Source organism: Copadichromis virginalis, linkage group LG2, assembly GCF_057382275.1.
Source record: "Copadichromis virginalis isolate Kocher_CV1m ecotype Utaka linkage group LG2, C_Virginalis_male_GT1.1, whole genome shotgun sequence".
Lineage (NCBI taxonomy): Eukaryota > Metazoa > Chordata > Actinopteri > Cichliformes > Cichlidae > Copadichromis > Copadichromis virginalis.
In genome coordinates this window covers 8,852,917-8,875,900 of record NC_140619.1, presented here as the reverse complement: position 1 = coordinate 8,875,900, position 22,984 = coordinate 8,852,917, and the positions used below count along the sequence as shown (strand labels likewise).

Genomic DNA, 22,984 nt, shown 5'->3' with positions numbered 1-22,984 from the left:
CATCACATTAAATAAAGATTTTGTTTATGATAATGGCTGCAAAAATACCAAAACACTATTAACCCAGACTGTATTAGCAGGGTGCCTTCAGACTGCCGGTTGCTGGGTAAACATTTACTGCTACATAAACATGCTCACTTAAATTAACTGCCTGCCACAAGTTTGAGTTTTACATGGCACCCTCGTTCTGTGAGAGTCCTTGGCTCTGAGCACCCACCGCCCTCTGCCCCGCTCAAAATAATCTGTATGAAAGCACAATTAGGACCGAAACAGGCATTCGTCTGGTAGATAAGATCAAAGGATTAGCTTTCATCGCATAAAACTGAGTTCAGATGCAGTTTCAACAAAGAGCAAAAGCCACACACGTTTCACTTAAGACTGAATAATATCATAACGCTATTACACCACAGAGGTGAGTGTGATTCTTTTTGTAGCACCAAAAAGACAGCAGATGTAATTTATTAATAGCAGCAAGTGCATGGTCAGCACTAAACTGCAGCTGAATTTACTCACAGCAGGGACTGTCAATCTTTTTTCCCTCTTAAATAAATATATTTAAATCAGCTGATTTAGCTCTTTCTGCCCTCTCTACTCTGTGGTCTAGAGCCATGACCTTCCAGAAGAACTACCTGATTGCTGATGAACTTTTACTCCTGATGAGTAACCAATCAGCAAGAACAGACAGGCACATTTACACACTACTCAAATACTCAATTACCCAAAAGTAAGGCATCCGATATCACTGTGGCTGAAATAAACATCATCAACCTTTTTGCTTAAGTTATTAGCTAGCATAGTTCCAGTGCCGAATAATGTGCTTTGTTACACAGACATCATCGTCATCATCATTAGGGCTGGGCCATATCATATCATTCACAGTAATACCGGTATAATGTTGGGCAACGATAAGGAAATGAAATGTCGCGATAGAATATGGGTAAACCGCGCATGCGCAGTGCCTTTGTTTTCATACGCACATGGCGGAAAAAGCATGGCGGCGGCGGAGAATGAGAAGGGCGAAAGCGGATCTTTGAATGAAACGGATGAACCAGAATTGGTTTGTAAAAATGCTGCAACTTCAGTGGTGTGGAACTGGTTTAGCTTTCGTACGTCAGATACACAACAAAGCCCTATTTTGGTAGCGCATGCTAGCGGGCCATCGTTATTACCGTGTTTTTGGAAAATACAGCACACTTAATATCAATCATTTGATTTTTCTGAAAATCGACAGTGCCCCTTATAATACCGTGTGCCTTATGTATGAATTCTGGTTGTGGTTACTGACCTCAAAACGATTTTATGTGGTACACAGCGCTCGAAAATCTGTCAAATGTTTTAGTATGACTTTGCTAAGCTACGAACCTGCAACGCTTGATGGATTGTCGGAGCATTACGGCTACTGTAGGCAGGAGCCTCGCGGAGTGATACGTACTGTGCTTCAACATAATATTACCGTACTGCGTGTGTAGAACCTCGTTTTAAGTTTTGTGGATATTATACATGGTTATGCTGAGGATGTGTCGGCCAATTTCCACTGGAAATGTCTTTTGGTTAAACTGTCAGCAAGGAATTTGCATTTGCACTGTAAAATTTTTATATAACTTTAAATCACATAAAAAAACAACTGCTTGTTAAAGTGAAAATACATCAATATTTTTGGGGGTTTTTGCACTAATAAAGTTGTGGAGTTGTAAAGTATTTTTGTCTAGTGCCGTTATCGCATATTTTCAAATGTATATCGTGCTAAATATTTTTGGTCATATGGCCCTGCTCTAATCATCATCATCATCATTTATTTGTATAGCACTTTAAAAACACACCAGGCAGACCAAAGTGCTGAACAACATAGATCAAAACAACTAACAAAATTAAAAATACAATAAAATTATTAATGAACAGGTTAATGAACAGGTCTGTTTTCATACATGAGGCGCACCGGATTATAAGCTGCATTAAGCGAAACAAAACAGTCAGATAAGTCAAACTTTACTCAAGTCATTCATTCTTCTTGCTTCCTCCACTTCCGTACCATTGATTCATTAATGCTGAATTCTCTTGCAGCTGCTCTATTCCCATGTTGTTCCAGTATAGTAATGACTAACGATTAATGACAGAGCTGTACATTTTAACTTTTTCAATAATCTCTCAGTCAGAACATGGTTTCATGTTTAGGTAAAAACTAGCGAGCTAACTTCCTGCTAACGTCCAACTCTGTTTAATTTAATAAATTCTGTTTTCATGGATGTCTCGATGTTAAACTTAATTGTTACACCTGGTAAAGCAGCAACGCTGATCATTTTGTTAAAGATGAAAGAATTTAGTCAGTTTTTAACTCTTAGTGATGCTGCAGTGTTCGTTTGACTTTGGGACCTGAAGCAGATGGAGTTTTGGACCCAGATTACAGATTTTTGAGCGCCATGTACCACATAAAATTTGGTTCGAGGTCTGTAAGCACAACCAGAATTCATACATAAGGCGTACTGTTGATTTTTGATCAAATTAAAGGATTTTAAAGATACCTTATAATGCGGAAAATACAGTGTATAGTGCAAAATCACAAACAACAGTTGCCTCAAGGTGCTTTATATTACAAGTTAAAGAACCTACAATAGTTTCATCTACAATCCCTGACACAGTAAGGGTTTATGTAAAAAAAGAGGAAAAAACTGATAACCACAGAAAAACAGAATACCACAACAATGCATGCATCTAAAAACAGTAAAGAAAGCACCCAAAAGCACATTTACATGGACAAATAATCCAGATTACGACAGTATGAACACATTATAAAAAAATACATTTTAGGAATTGAGTAACATCATTTGAAGCAGAGCTTTCTTCCCATAACTTGGTGTTTTAGTCAAAATTTTGACTTCAACGTTTTATTCTTTTGCTGGAAATCAGTTCCAAGTATCAGTTATGCGTCTCCTTCATTACTAATAACCACTGTTGGTCAAGTTACTTGAAAAAAGTAATCAGTAACTAATTACTGATTACTTTCCCAAAAAAGTAATCCCGTTACTTTACTGATTACTTATTTTCAAAAGTAATTAGCTACTTAATTACTTTTTAAAAACATGATTTACAACCTGAATAGGTGACAAAGCGATAGATCTTTCAGCCCAATTCTACTTTCTGCCTAATCCATCATATAAAGTGTAATCAAATAGAAAAGTCTCTTTAAAATGTGTTTTATTAGTTTTAATCTTTTAACTTTATGCATCTAGCAAAAATTAAATTATATGCAACATTGTCTGACTGGAAGACATTTGTTTAACATTTAAACCTATTTTCTGCATATTCCGGCACATAAAATAAAATGTTTTTTGTGTTTACACTCAGTCTTTCAAATAGATGCAAGTAAAACACAGCAGAAAATAAATAAAATCAAAGACTAGCGGTCCTGTTGCTCTATTTTCAACTGTATAGCACGAGTGGGGCAGGCAGATGTTTGCCCTGGTGCAGGTGTGCCGCAGCGCTCAGTGGAAGAATCCGCCAGTTTGTCTGTGAATTGCCCATTCCCTGGTAGCGCACTCGGTGCTTCCTCGGAAGTTAAGGGATTTTTTTCGCTGTAAAAAGAAGTTTTCTTCCCATGCAGTGGACAGCGGACGCAAATGTTTTTGTCACTTTTTACAGAATCAAACTCAAAGTGAGGTCAGTACTTCCATGCTTTAAACGCTGTACGCTCATACTCGTCGCACTCGCTTACGTCACTGTCACAAAAGAATCACGGTTTTAGTAACACAGTAACGCAGCGTGCTTACGGGAAAGTAACGGTAATCTAATTCCCTTTTTTTGCAATAGTAATCGCCCATCTCTGCTAATAACTGGTACTGGCCATCAAAAGATAATTGATATACAGACATGATATATCTCCAAGTTTAATGCTGTGAGAATTAAACCTGTGATATATATTCTCCCAGTTAGCCAGCTTATTTGTCTTTGGATAAAATAAAACAATTAGCTCTTAAGTGTTGTAATTACCTTACACCAGTCTCTTTTCTAAAGGACTCAAGTGTCAAAATTCACTTAACTCACTCCGTCCGTCTTCAGGCCCCCATCAGAAATGCCACTGCTCTAACAAGCCGACACAGTGCAGGAGTCCTCCACCTACCACTTATCCTGACAATGCCTCAGTGATATACTGCATTTTAAACCTTTATTTACCCAGGGAGGGTTTGCTGAACATGTATTTTCTTTCTTCATAATTTTGCTTCATATTTTCAGTTACACCCAGTTAAGCCACAGTCACCTGCAATTTGCAACTTAACAGCACCAGTGGTGTGACTGGGAGTGGCCTACTTTGCTTAAGGCCACATTAACAGCAGCACTGCTTGTCCATGTCTCCGCTTCCATTCTTACACCAGGAATTATAAACGCGTCTTACAGCTTGAATCGATAACCCTGAGCACTTTAAGCCATTTCCTCTGCTTGCTGAGTTTTATGCTCTTCAAATTACGAATGCATTTCTTCCGGTAGTAAGGAAGATGGGGGCCTTCTTAATCTGCCGTTTTACAGCAGTAGAAATTGAATGTAACGGCCCCCATCATACTGAGAAACTGCAACCGTTCAATAAGACTACTGAGATGGAATAAAGTGAAATAGAGCTACAACCAAGGGTTATTTTTATTATCAATTTACCTTTTGATTATTTCTTAAGAAAGCCTAGAACCATCAATATTTAATTTGCTGTCATAAATAAAAAACTTGCATTTTATACGCCAAATAATGAGACATTGAGCTTCATACAGGTTTTCTCATCATTGACTAAAAAAAAAAAATTTGATCTTTTCGGGTCTAAACTAAACCGACTGCTGTTACGAGCTGCAAATCAAACCGTCACAGATCCAACTGCTCCAAATTATCTCCAACAAACTGCCAGTTTTGGTTGAGTTAGGCCCAAAGAAGTGGAGTGCATCTGTATGTTAAAACTGCATTTATGTAGTAAATACTAAATCAACAGTGACATGATTACAGCTGATTTCCTGTAAGCCTCTGTGTAACTTTGCACATCCGTCTGCCAGTGAAGCCTCATAACCACAACAGGACGAGGGTCACCATCAAACGCTCTGTGTAGCTGAAAAACTGGACGGTGAAACAGCCACAATAAATGTAAAACCTTGACCCAGCAAAAGAAAAGAGAAGGTACAGAAGGTGAAAGGAGAGACTGGCAGAAACTGAAAGCCCAGTCGACCGTTTACGCCATAGAGAAATAACGATTTGGGTTATTTACATTACCTTAAAGCAACAAATTTGTTTACTTACTAGTGTAATGCAACCAGGAGATGCAAACAGGTTAAAATGGAACCAATCTTTGCAACAGAGGCACAGAGGAGAGACAGGAGTCTACTGCCACTTTAAATTTTTTAAATCATTGAGGAAAATGCCCCTCAAAGTCAATCTGAGTGGTTTTGGGTTTCTTATTTAATCCAAGCAACAATCCAAAACCAATAGAAAAAGAGTCCAAAAACCAGAGTTTGCATGAAAAATGACAGAAACTATGGGGAATTTTATATACATATTAGAGATGGCACGATACCACTTTTTTATGTCCGATACCGATACCGATATCATAAATTTGGATATCTGCCGATACCGATATGAATCCGATATAGTGTTTTTTAATCAACAAAACTGTTTTTTAAATATCTTGCTGCATTTTGTATAAGTTCATACTCAAGTTTAAAACAACAACTACACTAAAGCTATTCTGTTATACCTGTATACAAAAAAAATATTTCATAGTTCAGCAATACTGATCAATCTAATAAACTTAAACCTACACCATCCTCACTATTCTGGTATTTTAAAGAGTACTTAGCGTAAATATTAAGCAACCTAACTAATAGGGTTCCAACTCCCAGCAACAACAAAAATAAATAAATAAAAAATAGGGAACCACCCCTCACGCTCCACCTCATGATGCTTAATCGACGTAATCAACCTTAATTTGATGAAGTGTGAAAAAAATGCACAGAAATCAATTATTTTTCAAGAAATATTAAATAGATTCAACATCTTTCTTCAACAAAATTGCAGACTGCACAGATGGTACCTTCCCAAAGTAAAAAGTACTATAGCTTACTAGGGTATATATATATTAGACTTAATAGTCACTATATACAGTAATTGACTTCTATTCATTTTACATCAGATTAAAACTTTGGGTGTAAGATTCAGATAATTACTTTGCTAGATCCGCCCCTGCACAGTTACCAGCGTCAGCTACGTAGAAAAAGATCCTGGAGTAGAAAGTAATATTAAATAAATTCTAACAACAGCTTATCAAGCTTAAACGTGCTGCTGTTGTTCAGCCGCTGGTTTCCTCTTTCTGGTGCAAAGTGGGCCAAAAACAAACAAGACAGACGGACTCGCGACAGAAAAGCCGATCAGCTGATCATTAAGCAGTTTCACGATTGAAGTAGCAGCAGGAGAGCGAGAGGCAGTCGCTTGTTAAGCTTAACGCAGGAATGCTTTACAAACATTCAGAGATGGACTTACACACTTGCTTTACTTCTCTCGGGGATAACTTTGTCGGAGATGAAATGCCAGGTCGCTAGCGAAGCTCCAAATGCTATCCAGACCACCGACAGGTCCCGCATGCCACAGCCGCTCTATCACGTGATGCATACTGCTCCGACGTGCTAACGTTCTGAGGCGAGTTACGGCGTGTTGCAAGTTTTGTGAGGTGCTTTCGTGATATTTAATGGATCGGATTACATTTTTTATTTTTCTCCGATATCCGATCCAGTAATTTAGGTCAGTATCGGACCGATACCGATACGTAATATCGGATCGGTCCATCTCTAATACATATTAGAGATGGCACGATACCACTTTTTTATGTCCGATACCGATATCATAAATTTGGATATCGGCCAATACCGATATGAATCCGATATAGTGTGTTTTTTAATCAATAAAACTGTTTTTTAATATCTTGCTGCATTTTGTATAAGTTCATACTCAAGTTTAAAAACAAACAAACACTGAAGCTATTCTGTTATACCTGTATGCAAAAAATACACTGCACCCAAAATATTTCATAGTTCAGCAATACTGATCAATCTAATAAACTTAAACCTACTCCATCCTCCCTATTCTGGTATTTTAAAGAGTACTTAGCAGAAATATTAAGCAACCTAACTAATAGGGTTGCAAACTCCCAGCAAAAAAAAAAAAAAAAAAAAAAAAGTACTAGCTTACTATATTAGACTTAACAGTTACTATATACAGTAATGGACTTCTATACATTTTACATCAGATTAAAACTTTGGGTGTAAGATTCAGATAATTATTTATTAAAAGCTAGATATTTTAAATGAGAATAAGAAAGAAAAGTATGTCTTTGTGCCCCCTTTCCCCTGTTCATGCCCTATCGGCCCCCCTGGCTAAACTTTGCTAGATCCACCCCTGCACAGTTACCAGCGTCAGCTACGTAGAAAAAGATCCTGGTGTAGAAAGTACTATTAAATAAATTCTAACAACAGCTTATCAAGCTTAAACGTGCTGCTGTTGTTCAGCCGCTGGTTTCCTCTTTCTGGCGTGAAGTGGGTGATAAACAAACAAGAGAGACAGACTCTTGACAGAAAAGCCGATCAGCTGATCATTGATCAGTTTCACGATTGAAGTAGCAGCAGGAGAGGGAGAGAGAGGCAGTCGCTCCATATATCGGTTGTTGAGCCTAACGCTGGAATGCTTTACAAACATTCAGAGATGAACTTACACACTTGCTTTACTTCTCTCTGGGATAACTTTCTCGGAGATGAAATGGCGGTTTGGTAGCCAGGCTCCAAATACACAACCAGACCGCTGACAGGTCTCGCACGCCACAGCCACTCTATCACGTGATGCATACTGCTCCGACGTGCTACTGTTATGAGCAGAGTTACGCCAGGTCGCAAGTTTTGTGAGGTGCTTTTTTGATATTTAATGGATCGGATTACATTTTTTATTTCTCTCCGATATCCGATCCAGTAATTTAGGTCAGTATCGGACCGATACCGATATGTAATATCGGATCGGTCCATCTCTAATACATATCTTCCTAAAGCTCTAACCTTGATGGTTTCACAGCCTATTAACCCTTATCACCAATTAACAAGACCTAAAACTGTAATTTCTGTCTTATACTTTTACACCTGAAAATAAACATCCACACCCTACTGAGAAAAAGGTCTCCAGGTCAAAGAGGTGCCTCTTCTGATGGTGTTAGGGGAAGGAGACAACCAACCTTTACTGAGACATCGGTCACTTCACTTTAAATAGTTGAAGGCAAGGTATAGGGATGGGTACTGGTGTCCGGTGCGTTCTGACATAAACAGTAGTAACCAGACCGAAAAGCAGCGCACATTTCGGTGCTTTATTTCGGTGCTTTTTTTCCTGAGCTGTGATACACTTCTAGCCAATCATTTTACGTTTCCGAGGATAGTAGGCGGGGCCAGGTACGTACGTTCTGTTAGAGCAGAGCTACAGATTAAAAATGCCCAAGGCGAAGCGGTCAAAAGTCTGGCTGTACTTCACAGCAAAATATGCAAACTCAGCAGCCTGCAACAAGTGCTTTAAGCTGATACTGTCAAAGGAGGTAACACCAAGAATCCAATTAAACAGCTGGCGACGCATAGAGTTTTTTTTTTTTTTTAAAGCCGAGAAATGCGCCGTATTTGATAGCCTGCTGCGAGACCTCACACCGTGCACGTCGGGTGGGTTGCCAGTTATCGGACCCGGAGCAACATCCCCCAAAAACCCGAGGAATAGAGTCCTGGCCCCTAGCCCTGCCAGTGTAGCAGAAATGATGAGGATGATGATGCAGCAGCAGCCGTTCTTCTCTGCGTGAGTAGCTTAATGTTGTTCGTGTGTAATTTACGTTGAGTAGGCTAACCACGTTATTACATTAATGCAGGTAAGGTGAACTAGCAAACATCATCATAGCTACATGCGGCTGTCTTCTTGTTTGATGGCAGATACTCCCTTCACCCTGGCCAAAAAGGCTAAAATGACCAAAGAAAAAGTGGAAAACAGTTAAACATGAGAGGTTTTTGGACAAAGTTTGTGTTTTTTCCATTGATTAAGCACTGCTTCCAGCCAAGAGTGATACCATATATGCCACATAGCTGCAGAAAAGGCTAACATTGTTATCTTTTTACAAAAAAAACCAGCTGAACATGAGAGGTTTTTGGACAAAGTTTGTGTTCTCCATTCTTTAAGCACCGGTTCGAGCACCGTTTAAGCACCGGCACCGTTTCAAAAGTACCGATTTGGCACCGGTATCGGATAAAACCTAAACGATACCCATCCCTAGCAAGGTATGAGTGGCAAAACAAAATTATTTTGAAGTCTAGAGCTTTTACAGCTGACTGACAGCAAGATAAATAAAGTCGATTCAGGAGAACTGTGTCTGAACGTTTTCTATCCAGTCATGGCTGTCGTTAGCACTTTAACCTAAAAAAGTCCAGCTGACTTAAGACTAAAAAGAGTGCTACTACTTTTAATCTCTACTTTTAATAAAGGGAATAAAGGAAAACTGAAGGACTTTAACCAAAGACTAGCATCAATGCAATAGACGTATGTTTGTGTAGTTTGACGTGATTGGTGACGGACTGTGAAGTCACAACTTCACAAAGCACAAATTTATATCTTTAAAGTCCTTACATTTGTCAAACAGTTCAAACAATACAAAGCAACAAGACGAAGCAAAATGAAAGCAACCCATGTAAGGCACAAACTATAAACTACAACGTACTTACACATAAAACCCTCCACCGACACCATTAAAGCATATTTAAACCCAAACAATATGCCCGCTTGTTGGCACGCTGCAGTCTTTACAGGAAGGATGGAGAATCACAGCTTCACACTGTTAATTTTTACACCCATATACTTAAAACTTCCTGTTTTAGTTTCATAAATTATAATATTCAAATGCACCAGTCAGTGTGTGGTGGAGAAGAAGCTTGCTGCAACAGGAAGAATGCAATGAGCCATTACGTGGGTTTGCTGGTTAACAGGCTGGCAGAATTGTAGTCCCGTCTTGCTTTTCTCAGTTTTAACCACAAACTGTGGGCTAGCGGCCGCGGGAAAAAGACAGGGCGCGTCACACACAGATCCTGAGATGAGAGTTATTATCAGAGCTCTGTACGAGCTTGGCCAAAGTACAAGGCAAGCAAGTAATTAATACCTCATTTGGCGTGTCGACGTTCACTTAGAAAAGGCTTTCTGGGCTTGTTAAAAGGACAGAGATGCTAAACAGTAATGTCACTTGTGCCACGCTTCTTTTTGGACTTCAGGGAGAAGTCAGACCTTGGCTGACCCTTGACCGCATTTTATCAAACAGCTGACAACTAAATAAAAGCTGACCTGTTAGATTGTATGTCTGCAGCTTAGTTTGAGGGGAGAAAATCAAAACAGGCAAGACAACAGTGGTGATTCGATGTGGTCACAACCTTTTTCAAACACGTCCTTGAGTAACTTTATGCATCATAACTTTATGGATCCTTCGACTGAAAGCTGGGCGGCAAGTCTAAAAAAAAACAAAACACAAAACTAACTGAAAGTTTTGTTCATTTGTTACTTTCAAACTCATGTGGTCTATGACGAGCTAACAAGTCACATGTTCAGCACTGGATTAACCGCCTTTGTCCTTAGGGCATGGCGATAGGTTGCTACATAAAAGACTGCAATACAACTTACAGCTTGGGAAGTTACATAATTGAATTTTGGTGATTTTACAGCCTTTGCAGTTAAATCACAAACTTGGCATCACTGAGAGCTGCGGGTTAATAAAATCTGCTCTCCCACAGAACACACATAAAAACAGCACATTGTTGTGAATGTGGATTCAGCTGTTTAGCAGCATTAGACTTTTTATTTTGGCTGACGGCGTATAAGAGACAATATCTTTGACTAGAAACTGCTATTAAAAATTTAAAAAACACTTGTGCTCAATTGCCAAAACGGGGATTAAGACTAGTGGTTCGGTGAAGGTCTTAATCTTTCGGTCTGGAACTGGGCTTATGCTGCATTCCAGATTACGTCAGAAGCCTGCGTGCTAATGTGGGACGCCCGTTCAGCTCGTACTACTTCGAAAGTCAGAGCAGCCCAACCAAGTTAGCAATCTAAGATGGTGGTGGTGAACATAAAGAGTAGAAAAACTGGAAAATTTTTAATCAGTGCTGTCACTGGTGTTTGCTTGAGACTTGCCAAATAAGCTACACGCAGAGCACTGACGAGACTCTTTTCATGAATGTGCTTGGATTTTGTATATTTCAGCTGCATTTTGCTCAAAATTATTGTTTTGTGGGTCCTGGTTTAGCTCAGTGGGTGAGCAGGCGACCATATGCCGAATGGCCAGAGAGCAGTCGGCCCCAATTCGAGTCTGACCCACGACCCTTTGCTGCATGTCTTCTCCTCTCTCTCCCCACTTTCCTGTCCATCTACACCAGCGGTGTAAAACTCAGTCCTCAAGGGCCACCATCCTGCTAGTTTTTGAGATAGCCCTGCCATGCCTGCTGCTGATTACCTGAATCGGGTGTGCTTTGCCAATAAGAAGCTACAAGGTCAGGTTAGTTGGAAAACAAGCAGGACAGCGGCCCTCAAGGCCTGGAGTTCGACACCTGTGATCTACACCAGCGGTCTCCAACCTTTTTTGCGCCACGGACCGGTTTATGCCCGACAATATTTTCACAGACCGGCCTTTAAGGTGTTGCGGATAAATACAACAAAATAAAACTAGTACCGGTACCGAAAAAAAGAAGATTTATTCATAACACACGTGAAAAGACCCAGGGACACCGAGTTAACGATAAAAACGATAACAAAATAACACTGAAAACCGTTAAAAACCATACATTTCACACCTGAGCCTCAACTCTCGCTGCCCGGTACCAAACAACTCACGGACCGGTACCAGTCTGAGGCCCGGGGGTTGGGGTCCGCTGATCTACACCATCTCAATCCAATAAAGGCTAAAAGGCCAAAAAATAAATAAATTATAGCTTCACCTTTGAGGATGGGGAAACTTTTGAGTGCATGTAGTCAGTGTTTCCAATGTGTCTGTTAAAGAAGCTGTGGTTTTTGCAGTTAACTGTCATCCTTGTACCTTTAATTTAGCATCGCTTGATAACATCTGTAACGTTAGTGTTAGAAAGTCTCATCAAGCTTGCCGACCACACAAAACGTTACCAAGTCCCACCACTGGCCCCCAGGGCATACTTTGAGAACCTGTATTTTATCTATACAGATATCGCTGCTCTGAATATTTTGGTGTATATTAAGAAATATCTGTGTTCAAGGTTACTTGGCAAAACCACTGATTGCATTTTTCCCGATCATAACTTTATGGCATACAGCTACGAGGAGTTTAAATAATGAGCCTCTGGACTCCAGAGGATAATGACCATAATGATTTACAGCTGCACCTTTAGATAAAAGTTGGGTTTGTGAACCAGAAAGCTGCATCGCCATTAGGGCTGCCACAAACGATTATTTTGATAGTCGACTAGTCACCGATTATTTTTGCGATTAGTCGACTAATCAGATCATCATCCATTGGACGTACAGCTTATTGCACCAGCAGCATCTGGTCTTATATAACTATCATTAGCTTACAGCTTGAAGTGTTTGTGCTAACTAAAAATAAAGACAAGATGGTAGTTTATTAATTTTTAATGAAATTTGCAGATTGTTTCGGTGAAGTTTAATAAACTCCTTGCTTTCTAAAATATAACAGGACACCGGAGTATATTCTCCAGCGTCTCACACTTCTGATAATCAGCTGTCTGCTTGACAGTTTTAGCTGTGCAAAAACTATAACTTTAATCTCAGCCAAACCGATTTACTCAGGAACAAATAAAATACTAAAGAAAGCCAAACAATAACATTTTTAAGTTATCTAAGTGACTTATATATATGTTTAACCTGACTAGCGAAAGACGGCGGTGGGTTTGAAAACGATTTGCCGTGAGTCCGGTGTTCTCACGGCTCTAGTTAGCCTTGCCCCCGGCTAGCTAACGAGCTAGTGGGGTAACAGACGTCTCCGAAAACGTCGGAGCGCTTTTGAAAATATGTGGTGTCTTGATAAACTGAGCAGATATTTGAGGTTTACACAGTTACATTCTCGCCTGAAAATATGTTAAACGTTTATTTTGTGACCCAGAAAGAATAATAAGAGTAATATTAAAACTAACTAGCTGCCGCCATTGTTGACAACTGCGCTGGGCTGCGCTATGAATTCTGGGACACAGCTTCTTCTTCTTCGGGGTTTAACGGCAGCTGGCATCCTTGGACATGCAGTGCTGCCATCTTCTGTTTCAGTCCGTTATTACACTCTTAAATCCTACTACTCATTCCTGCGTCCTTTGTGATCTTACAAAGCTTCAAACGATGCGTCGACTATTAAATTAGTCGTCGACGATTTTAATAGTCGACATAATCGTGACTAGTCGACTATTCGTGGCAGCCCTAATCGCCATCTTTATATTTTAACAATAAAGTCCTGCTCGGTGTGTAGCAAGCATCTCAAATATTGATCTTGGTTGGATATAATGTTTAGCATTTTTTTGGCTGCCTAACCTTGCAAACCACTTGCTAGTTACTCCTAACTTTGAGCCACAAGCCCGTATCCAAAAGGAACTCGATCTCAATACAAAGTCTGCACTCTCAGAGTGCTAAAATATCATTTACAAGTGAAAACAAGTGCAGCAGATTTACCAAATATTCTGCAAATCAGTCAGCTGCAGCTGGAGAGCTGCAGTATGGCTGCCAGAGGGAAGGTGACATCAACTGAAAGCACAGAAAGAGAAACCTTTCCAGAGCAGCTCTGTGCATCCGAGCTGTTAACGTACACCGTCTTCCTGTCTTCATTAAACTGGCTGAACTAACAAGTGAGTCTGGAAGCCGCGCTGTGCTTGTTTATTACCCTGTCACTATGCTACATGCATCCTGAAATACTACAAACGACTTAACCAATTATTCTAACACAAACAAACTTGCGGTCGTGTCATCTACATTTAAGCAGATAACTAAAGACAAAAAGGAGAATGAGGACGTGAAACACAGTCTTTTGTTTGCCATTTCATCCACCTGAATGCAGCACTTAGCATGTCAGGGAATGTTTTTAATGTCAACACAAAGGCAAAGCAAACCATTTAAATTCACACCACCTGTTGACAACCAGTTATTTGAGATGTTGACATAGAACAGATAGGATCTGCGAAAGCCTGAGCACAGCCATGAATCTTATCAGCAGAGCCAGCGCAGACCGAGCTGCTTCAAAAACATTCACTGCAAGTCTGTACCGATTTTAAGTGTCTCCTTCTGTCCTCTGGCCTTATGGCTGCTTCAGATAACCCACTGTGTTTATGCAATAAATGAAAAAGTCTGCCAGAAAGTCTGAGATTTTTTTTATGTGCCCTTATGTAAATAACAACACAGGAAAACAAACTACTTTCTAAATTGTGTTGCAAAATAGATAATTCCACCTGGTTCCACCCTGGGTTTGTTGGAAATGTTAAATTTTCTTCAAAGAATCTGGCTGCTGTTTGCATTAGCTAACGTTATCTATGGAGAATAACATGGGAATGTCAGACGCTGCGTCCCATTCTGTTGCTACAATAAAACTGCTTTCAGACTTGAAATCTGGACAAGGTCAGGAGAACATAGCCAGGTTATTGGTCACAGCTGACTTTCTCACTACTATAAAGCTCATTAGGTTTACTTGAGGCTTCTGCTGGGTAGAGTATCCAGGAGACAAGACATGTGGATTCAAAACTACTATTCTCATTCCTCATCATGTCCAATTTTCAGCAGGAACTGTGCATCGTACCCTGATGTGCACCTCCCAAGAAGCCCACAGCAATTATGATTGGCCTGTTCAGCACCATCAATTCCTCGTGTTGATTTCGCGTTACATTTTTGTCTCAGCTTTTTAGTTTATTAGTGAAAGAATAACAATGATCGCCTCAGTATAAGGAGTAAAAAAAAAAAAATCATAGCATTAATATAAGTACTGACAAATATCAGCAGATTCCTGGCAGGAGATTGTTGATGTGTGTGATGTGTGTGCCTCCTCTTCATGTGTGAAAGCAGCTTGTAATCACTCTAAGATCTGATCACACTAGAAAAAGATGCTGTTAGTGATTAAGTGACAACAACAGCTCCTGTTGTGTGAAACGACCTATGCAAGACTTTTTAAAAAGCAATAAAAGAAGAGAAAAATAAAACCCTTAGTTGAAAAATATAAAGCAGTTGAAGCACAAACACACCCTCAACTTTCATCTTGAGTTTCAATCTCATTTGGTTTCATTTTTTGTGTCTAGACACTGGTTTTGACTTGTGGTCAAAGAAATCCTGGTTTAAAGCTAAATGTACTGTTTTTCAATATTAAACAGAAACTAGAAAACTAAATTTTCTGGAGCCATTTGCACACATGCGCTGCAGCCCTGAGTCTTTCCAGGAATTAATGACTGGAGTGGTTGTGAAAGCGCAGATGTTCGGTGCAGTCGGGTTGGACATTAGCTGGTATCTCACCTGCCAGCATCCTTCTACATAGTCCATATTGGGATGAGTCAGTGTACAAAAAGCACAGCTAATAGACCGGCACATTCACCACTAGCAAGTGGGTGAAAAGTAAGCAGTCGCCTGCATGCTCCATCCAGGCTCCTCCCCTCACCTAAACCACATGGAGCATGGCTGAAGTGGATTATTTCCTGCTGCGTACTACATGTGATACTGGGAAAAGCATCCCAACCTGATTCCTGGAAAAAAGCCCAAAGCTGATGAGTGAAAACTGCTCAGGTTAGACCTGTCCCAAATTCCACTCTACTACAAGGAGGCAGCACTACTTTAAAAAAATAATTATAGGCCATAATAACAACCTCAAGTTTACATTTGGCTGCCCTTGCTAGTAGGCACCAAAAATACCAGTCAGTTAAATAATTGAGTCTTGTTTCATTAATGTACAACACCAGTTAGACAGCTGCACCGGAAAATGACAGTGCCACATTAATGAGCTGCCAGAAACATCCTGAGCCAACAGGTCAACCAGCTCGTTCTGCACCTTTCCCTAAAGAGCAAAATCGCCAGTTGGTACTACAATCAAGAAGACTTCAGTGTGGCTCCAATGTGCATTTAACCACAGCAGAATGTGACAAATTCATAAGGATTTCATGGACTATATCAGCGTTCTCTCAACTTAAAAATTAGGAAGTTATTTTGCAGGTTTAAATGGTGACATGACCGCGCCTTCAGGCCACATCAGACTGACAACTGCTGCATTATAAAAAGACAGCTCCCCTCCCAGCGATCATTAATTTCAATGACACCTCTTCCTTGACACAGAGGCATCCATGAAGCACACAGCTGCAGCTAAAAAGGAGGTGCTGTCCTGTAAAGAATGTAAGCCTCCCTCAACTTCTGCTACTTCAAAAATCACCAACTAATCACACAATCCTGCTTTGCACCCATCTGATACCTCTAATTTAATTTTTCCTGAAATTCCAACAGTATCACATCATCTTATCAGTATCTGTAGAACCTTGCACACACACACACACACTATTAGGACTGCTGCCGGTATATGACCTGTAAAGATGGGCAAGGACTGAACCAAAGGGGTGATACTGTGTCCATTTCCCATTACTGAATGTTCAAAGAAACCGTGTGAAGGAGGAAAAAGCGAAAGTAGCGCTGAAGCGGGTGAGATCAGCCTCGCTGAGCTGCAGCATGATTTGCAGGCGAGGGATTCTCCACGGTCGTTCAGCAGCTCATTTAGAGAGCTGCCCGAGATCATTTCCTGTCCAAGGAAAGAGACAAATGCTATATCTACCGGAGCTTCACTTACTATTGAGTTTTCTCATTATCAAGAAGCGCTATGCTTTAAGAGGTCGTATACTGCTCGCCTGTCCTGCAGGGCGGACAGTTTTATCAGACTGCCCAGTGGGACCATTAACATTGTTAAAACAGTGCAGAGATGCATGTTTCGGGGTAAAGAGGTCAAGCTTCGTGTTCTTTTGGCCATTTGTATCCATTAACCACTGATGAAAATGCAGAAATTTCACTGTAACGTTAGAAAACCTCGTTAGGTGTCATTGAATCCAGGTCAGAGGTCGGCGCTAAAGAAAAGCTGCAGGTAATTTAGGGTTCCCCTGCAAAGTCAGCAGAAACCCGATATGAAAGTAGACACTAAGAGGATATGTGGAGTGCTATGAAGCAACTATACCATGTGGTAAATGCAAGCACAGTTTGAGAGGCTCAGTGAAGTTAATTTAAAGTGAATCAAAGTGTTTTACAACCTAAATTAAAAGCTGGAGCTGTGACAGACAATAGCAGCAACTCACTTTAAACTGAAGTGCAGAAGAAAACAAAAAGAGTGAGTGAAAGCCCCATCAAGGAGAACCTGGCCTTGCCAAATGCTGCATCTCTTCCCTCTGTGATGATGTAAAGCATCAGAAAGCAGCTCAGCTGTTTAAACACAAGCACACTGGCTGCAGGTTAGAAGAGACATCTCAGGCGAATCAAAGCTATCAAGACTCCGAAAAGCAGCGAAATTATTCACCCATCCAACATCAGGCAACGTTTTGAATCAAATGGCATCAGTGAGGTTATGGAGGTCAACTTTCTGTTGCTGTAAGGTGCAGCTTGAATTCATCACTGGCATGATGAGCACCCTGGTTTCCGTGCAACAAAAGTCTGCTCAGTCTGACGGCCTGTGGTTTATAGTCAGCATGAGCATTGATTTGGTAACCTGCAGATCAAAAGATGTCTAGACGTCGATGCAAGAGGGAGGCTGAATTTGTTTTTTTGGCTTTTGTTTGTTTAGCGATTTTAAAAATGTGCCGCTGTGTGTAACAGTGGTTTCTGTGATGACCTTATTCCACTGTGAGACAGCAACGTCACACTTAAACGTTAAACTACAAAACTCTCCGTCTGACTGCTGTACAGGATTGTTTACACCATTTACAGAAATGAACAAATATTCAGTCTTTCATAACTTCTGTTTTAAAAAGAAGTTAAATGACCTTCTCAGAATTTAATATAAACAATTTCTCCCATTCTAGACTTTATACACTACATTACACTTAGCCATAGGATGCATATTGGACCAAGACAGCCTTCATCTGTTCTTAAAGAGGCAAAATCCTGCTTTTCAATTCAGATTTAAAGTAAGAAAGGACAAAGTTTCCCCTCCAGCAGATGAAGACGGCAACAGGCTTGTGCACATAAAGCTCTTAGTGCGAACAGCAAGTGAGGAGTGGGTTTTTTTGGCAGTAGGGTGGCTCCAATGCAGACAAAACGAAGGCATGATTTCACAGACTTTTGAACCTTTTTTTTTTACCCTTATCTAAACTGTGAATACTGGAATGTGCACGTGCATTTCTGCTCAAACATCCGAACCATGAGCAGATTTCTCAAAATGAATTTGCCTGTCAGTGCGCCCCAGGGTGGCTGTGGCTACAATGTAGCTTGCCATCACCAGTGTGTGAATGTGTGTGTGAATGGGTGGATGACTGGATGTGTAAAGCGCTTTGGGGTCCTTAGGGATTAGTAAGGCGCTATACAAATACAGGCCATTTACCATTCTTTTTAAATACTAACCAAACTTTTAACTGTAACTAAATATGGCATATGTATGTAAGAAAACGTGATCAGGCTTTTTGATTTTTCAACCAAATTCTGACAACAGGCATGTGCACATAAATCTCACTGCTAGCATCCAATTTAAGAGCACATTTTCTGACAATAAGATGGTTGGTTACACTTAAAAACGGCTTGATTTGACAGGTTTTGACACAAAAACTTTGTCTGTGACCGTGCATATTAATTCCTAAGAAAACTGGACCCACTTCTCACCTAGACACAACCTGCAATCACCCACAGCATGCTTCCCAGGCTGCAGATTCTCCTCGTGGTGTAAAGTTAAGGGAAACCCTCGCATCTAAACCTGGATTCAGTCCAACTGACTCCACCATACTAAAAGGCTTGTGTAAAGCTGATCCTTATCCGCATCTCCCCCTACACACACATACACATATGTACGTACAAATAAAAGCGCTGCACAGACTTGTTGGCTGCACGCCTTCCCCCTCACAATGTCACCCAGGGTTTGCTGCAGCAGGAGCAGGAGGAGCAGGGTTGTGAGGGGCGACATCCACCCAGAGGGAAAAGAAAAGGCATCAACTTTGTGTCTCCAATTAATCCGAACCTCACACACAGATCCTCCTCTGAACTTTGGACAGCAACAACAGCAGGAGGAGAAGGAGAGGGAGGAGGTGTTGAGCCTAATGGTGGACCATGAGCTGTTTCCTTCAAGAACATTCCAGTTCACTGGGAAGCAAAAACTGGTGTTTGGTTTAGAAGAACAACAGCATTTAAACATGACGAGACAGGCAGACAGGCTGCTGCCAGAGCCTCCTCTCCGGGACGGCTAACCGTGTGCATCCCGGATAGCATTAAAGCCACCTTTACGGCAGACTTTACCTCCTCAAAAATAACCCCCATCCCCGGTCTACAACTGCAGGGCCCGGTCATACACCACCACCACCACCACTACCACACACACACGCACACACAGGCACATAACACAACACGTATAGCGTGCCCCGTAGCACCAAGCGGAAAGAGACAAGCAAAAAATGTAGAGGAGGGGGTGCAAACCGGGACCGTAAACCGGCCACACACCCGCCGAGCACGGACATATGAGGAGGAGAAGTGCAGGTAGACGAACTAACCTGTTTGGGAGCAGCACGGTCCGTTGGATGTTAGGTTGAATCCGAGTTAAATCCACTATCAGTAAAACAAAGAGGCGAAAATGACCGAGCGGTCGCGGAACAGGCCGAAACTGTTCTCTCGAAGCGGCAGAACGCATGCGCAGAGCGGCCAAGCGACCGAGCCGGAGGCGGTAGAGTCGGGGGAGGGGGGGAAGAGGGGCGCGAGTTGAACGAGGGCGGCAAATTTCGGAAAATCGATCCGCTGATTCTGTTATTGATTATCGAGTTGGCACCATTTTCTTTATTATGGGTTTATAAGCTGTAAATACTTTATTTATTTGAATTCTTTCATATTAATCAATAAAAATTTATAGCAACACCAGGTTGCACTTCATAGGTGTCAAACATAAGGACCAGGGGCCAGAATCGGTCCGTGAAAGACTACAAGCGGGTCAGTGGAAGGCTTTTGAAAATGTAAAGGAGTGCATGGATTTTGGACTTCTAAGTGTATTTTCATAAGTTTTATGGCATTTATTATTATGTTTTACACTACCTGCTTTAGAAATTTCGGTTTAAAAAACAGGAACATTTCCTTTGAATTACCTAACTTCATGGTTTATAAATACAAGATAGTCTGGTCAATGAGCTACCAGAACGTTTTCTGTAACTGACACATTTATCATGTAGAAAAACTGAGACCTGCTGTTGAAACACTTCTTTTTTCTTATCATAAGAAATCACGGGGATTAAATGTATAGTTTAATGTCTTTACATTGACAGAACGCAGAGTTTCAGTCCATTTCGCTTAAAAAATAATAAAAGTGATAAAAGATAAAAGTGGAATTAGTTTTGAATTTTGTATATGTTCACTTTGTTTTATTTATTCTTTTTAATGTTATTTTTATTTAAGAAGTCAGCAGTGCAGTAAAAACAAGTGCAAAGTCCAAGCTTTTGTTATCTGACGTGCTGAAATCCAGTGTGTGAATGTGTGTGTGAATGGGTGAATGACTGACTGTAGTGTGAAGCGCTTTGGGGTCCTTAGGGACTAGAAAAGCACTATACAAATGCAGGCCATTTACCATTTACCATTTAATATACTTTAAATTATTTATGTTGTAGCACATACATCGCTTTCATTTAATTATTTTGTAATGACTATCAAGTGACAAAAGTCTTTAGGTCACAGTTTTGGGTATTTTCTAAAACTTTCCACTCATTCAGGAAAATTATGCGTGTATTAAAAATGTTATGTATTTAAACAATTATAACCTGTTACTGTAATGTAAATAACAAATTCTAATAAAATAACATAATCGTTATCATCCTCATATAGCATTTTCTGTTGTCAGCACAAACAAGGTCAGTGAGAAAGATAAATAGCTCCATGTAGCATTATTATCATTATTATCACTTTGACCATCAAGTGAATTCTTGACCTTTAAGGAGAGGTCAGAAGTCATGTGATATTTTAAATCTTTTTATATGTATTTCTATGTATTGTTGATGCACATTGTGCTTCTAAGACTCATAGTTTATAAGTTATAAGAGGTTTTTGACCAATAAATCATTAAGTGGAATTTGAAGATTTTGTTTGCCTCCAGCTCTTTTGGAAGGACACCAGGACATTAACTAAACCAGCTGAAAGACATATTCTCTCCAGCGTATCCTGGTTCTGCTTGGGGGCCTCCTCCTGCTAGGATATGCCCAAATCAGCTCACCATGTAGGCATCATCAGCAAACTGAAAAATGGTTCCTTTTGGGGCGTAGATTGTCACCTTATTGCACCAGAGGGGTTTGTGATACTTGACAGCTCCCATGAGCTGTGTTGTCAAAAGCAATTTGTCTCTGGTAGGCTCTCCTAAGGGAAACTCCACCAGGACTTCACATGGCCTTAAGTGAAGCACAGGAGCCCATCTTTATGGGGGCCCTCTTCCCACAGAAGGCTAGGTGCTATGTGGATCAGGCAGTGGCCCTTATCCTGTGTTGTCCAGGATCCAAAACTGGTTCCAGGGCAGCAAACCATCAATTTTTCCAATTGTTCTTGGTCAAATTACTTTTGAAGCTTCCTTTATTTTGGGTTCTATATAAAATAGTCTAATCAGTTCTCAGTAGAAAATCTGTTGGGGTTGTAAAATTGTGCTTTAATTTCTCTATGTAAACAAATAAACCTCCATCATATTATAATTTATTAGACAATTCTTTAAAATATTGTATGGTTTTAATTTTTTTTCTGTCTGTTGATTAATGTAGGGTCGTCTTCTTCTTGCACAGAAATGATGAAGCTGGAAGCCAAAAGGGACCCTGCACATTTCTCTAAAAAGAGGCTAATCCAGCCATGGAAATAAGCCAGTAATAAGAATAAGTTTTGGGGATGCCAAATTGTGGAAAATCCTTCTTCTTTACAGCCCTTTTGTTTTTAAATTCATAAGTGAGACCACCTGCAGTGCTCTCTTAAACACCTACCAGAAATCTGGATCAAAATCTGTTTGTCAAATCGCTTGAGATTTACAACAGCAGACTTCAACGATGATCTGTACAAGATCATAAATGGCTGTTTATTATTTATAAAAAACACATATTATTGGTTCACCAACATTTTTAACTGCATTTCATTTTAGTCATGATAACAGCTGATCAAAACTGTCCCTGAACTTACAAATGTCTTCAGGTTAATGGATAACATAACACGTCTGCAATTTACACCAGGTGAAATAAATGAAAGCAGAACTGATCTGATTTCTCACTTTCTTTCCACGCGACTTTCCTGTGAATCAGAGCTGCAGAACTGCCACACTGAGTCACAGAGGGTTAAAGAGAGGGCGGAGCTGTGGTCATGTGCCGTCAATAAGGACAAAAGAGTGAAGAGTTCTCACTCTGCTCCTGCTAAAAGAAAAAAAGTTTGCAGTAGTGCAATGGTGAGTCACGTCGACTGATTCGCTGACGCAAAGACATTCCTGGGCACACAAACTTGTTACAGCACAGCACATTTATTTTGTGCATGCAAAAAAACCCCGAAATTACAAATTTACCTTCATATAAAACTGCTTTACACCTTCATTTAGACACGTAAATGGCAAAGTCTCCAAGACAACCATACATTTTACAACACTTTTGATTAGTTTAGTCTAATTCGCTTCATCAACATACAAAAGACAATAACTTGTATCTCAAGACTAAGTTAAATACATTATAATTTCAGTGCTATGATTTAAAAACATGTTTTCAGTGAATGGAAGTCTTTTCACTGTGTGTTGTTTGATTTTTACATCAGTTTTTTTTTA

At 40.2% G+C, this 22,984-nt stretch overlaps 1 protein-coding gene across 1 annotated transcript in view; it reads right to left on the bottom strand.

Annotated features, from left to right (window-relative positions):
* The window catches only part of pcgf3 (polycomb group ring finger 3), a 74,798-nt gene extending 54,952 nt beyond the window's left edge, over positions 1–19,846 (bottom strand). Inside the window, exon 1 of the mRNA XM_085470020.1 lies at positions 19,725–19,846. The gene's annotated coding sequence lies outside the window, so the exon portion shown is untranslated. The remainder of the gene's footprint in view (positions 1–19,724) is intronic.
* Between the last annotated feature and the right edge of the window lie 3,138 nt (positions 19,847–22,984).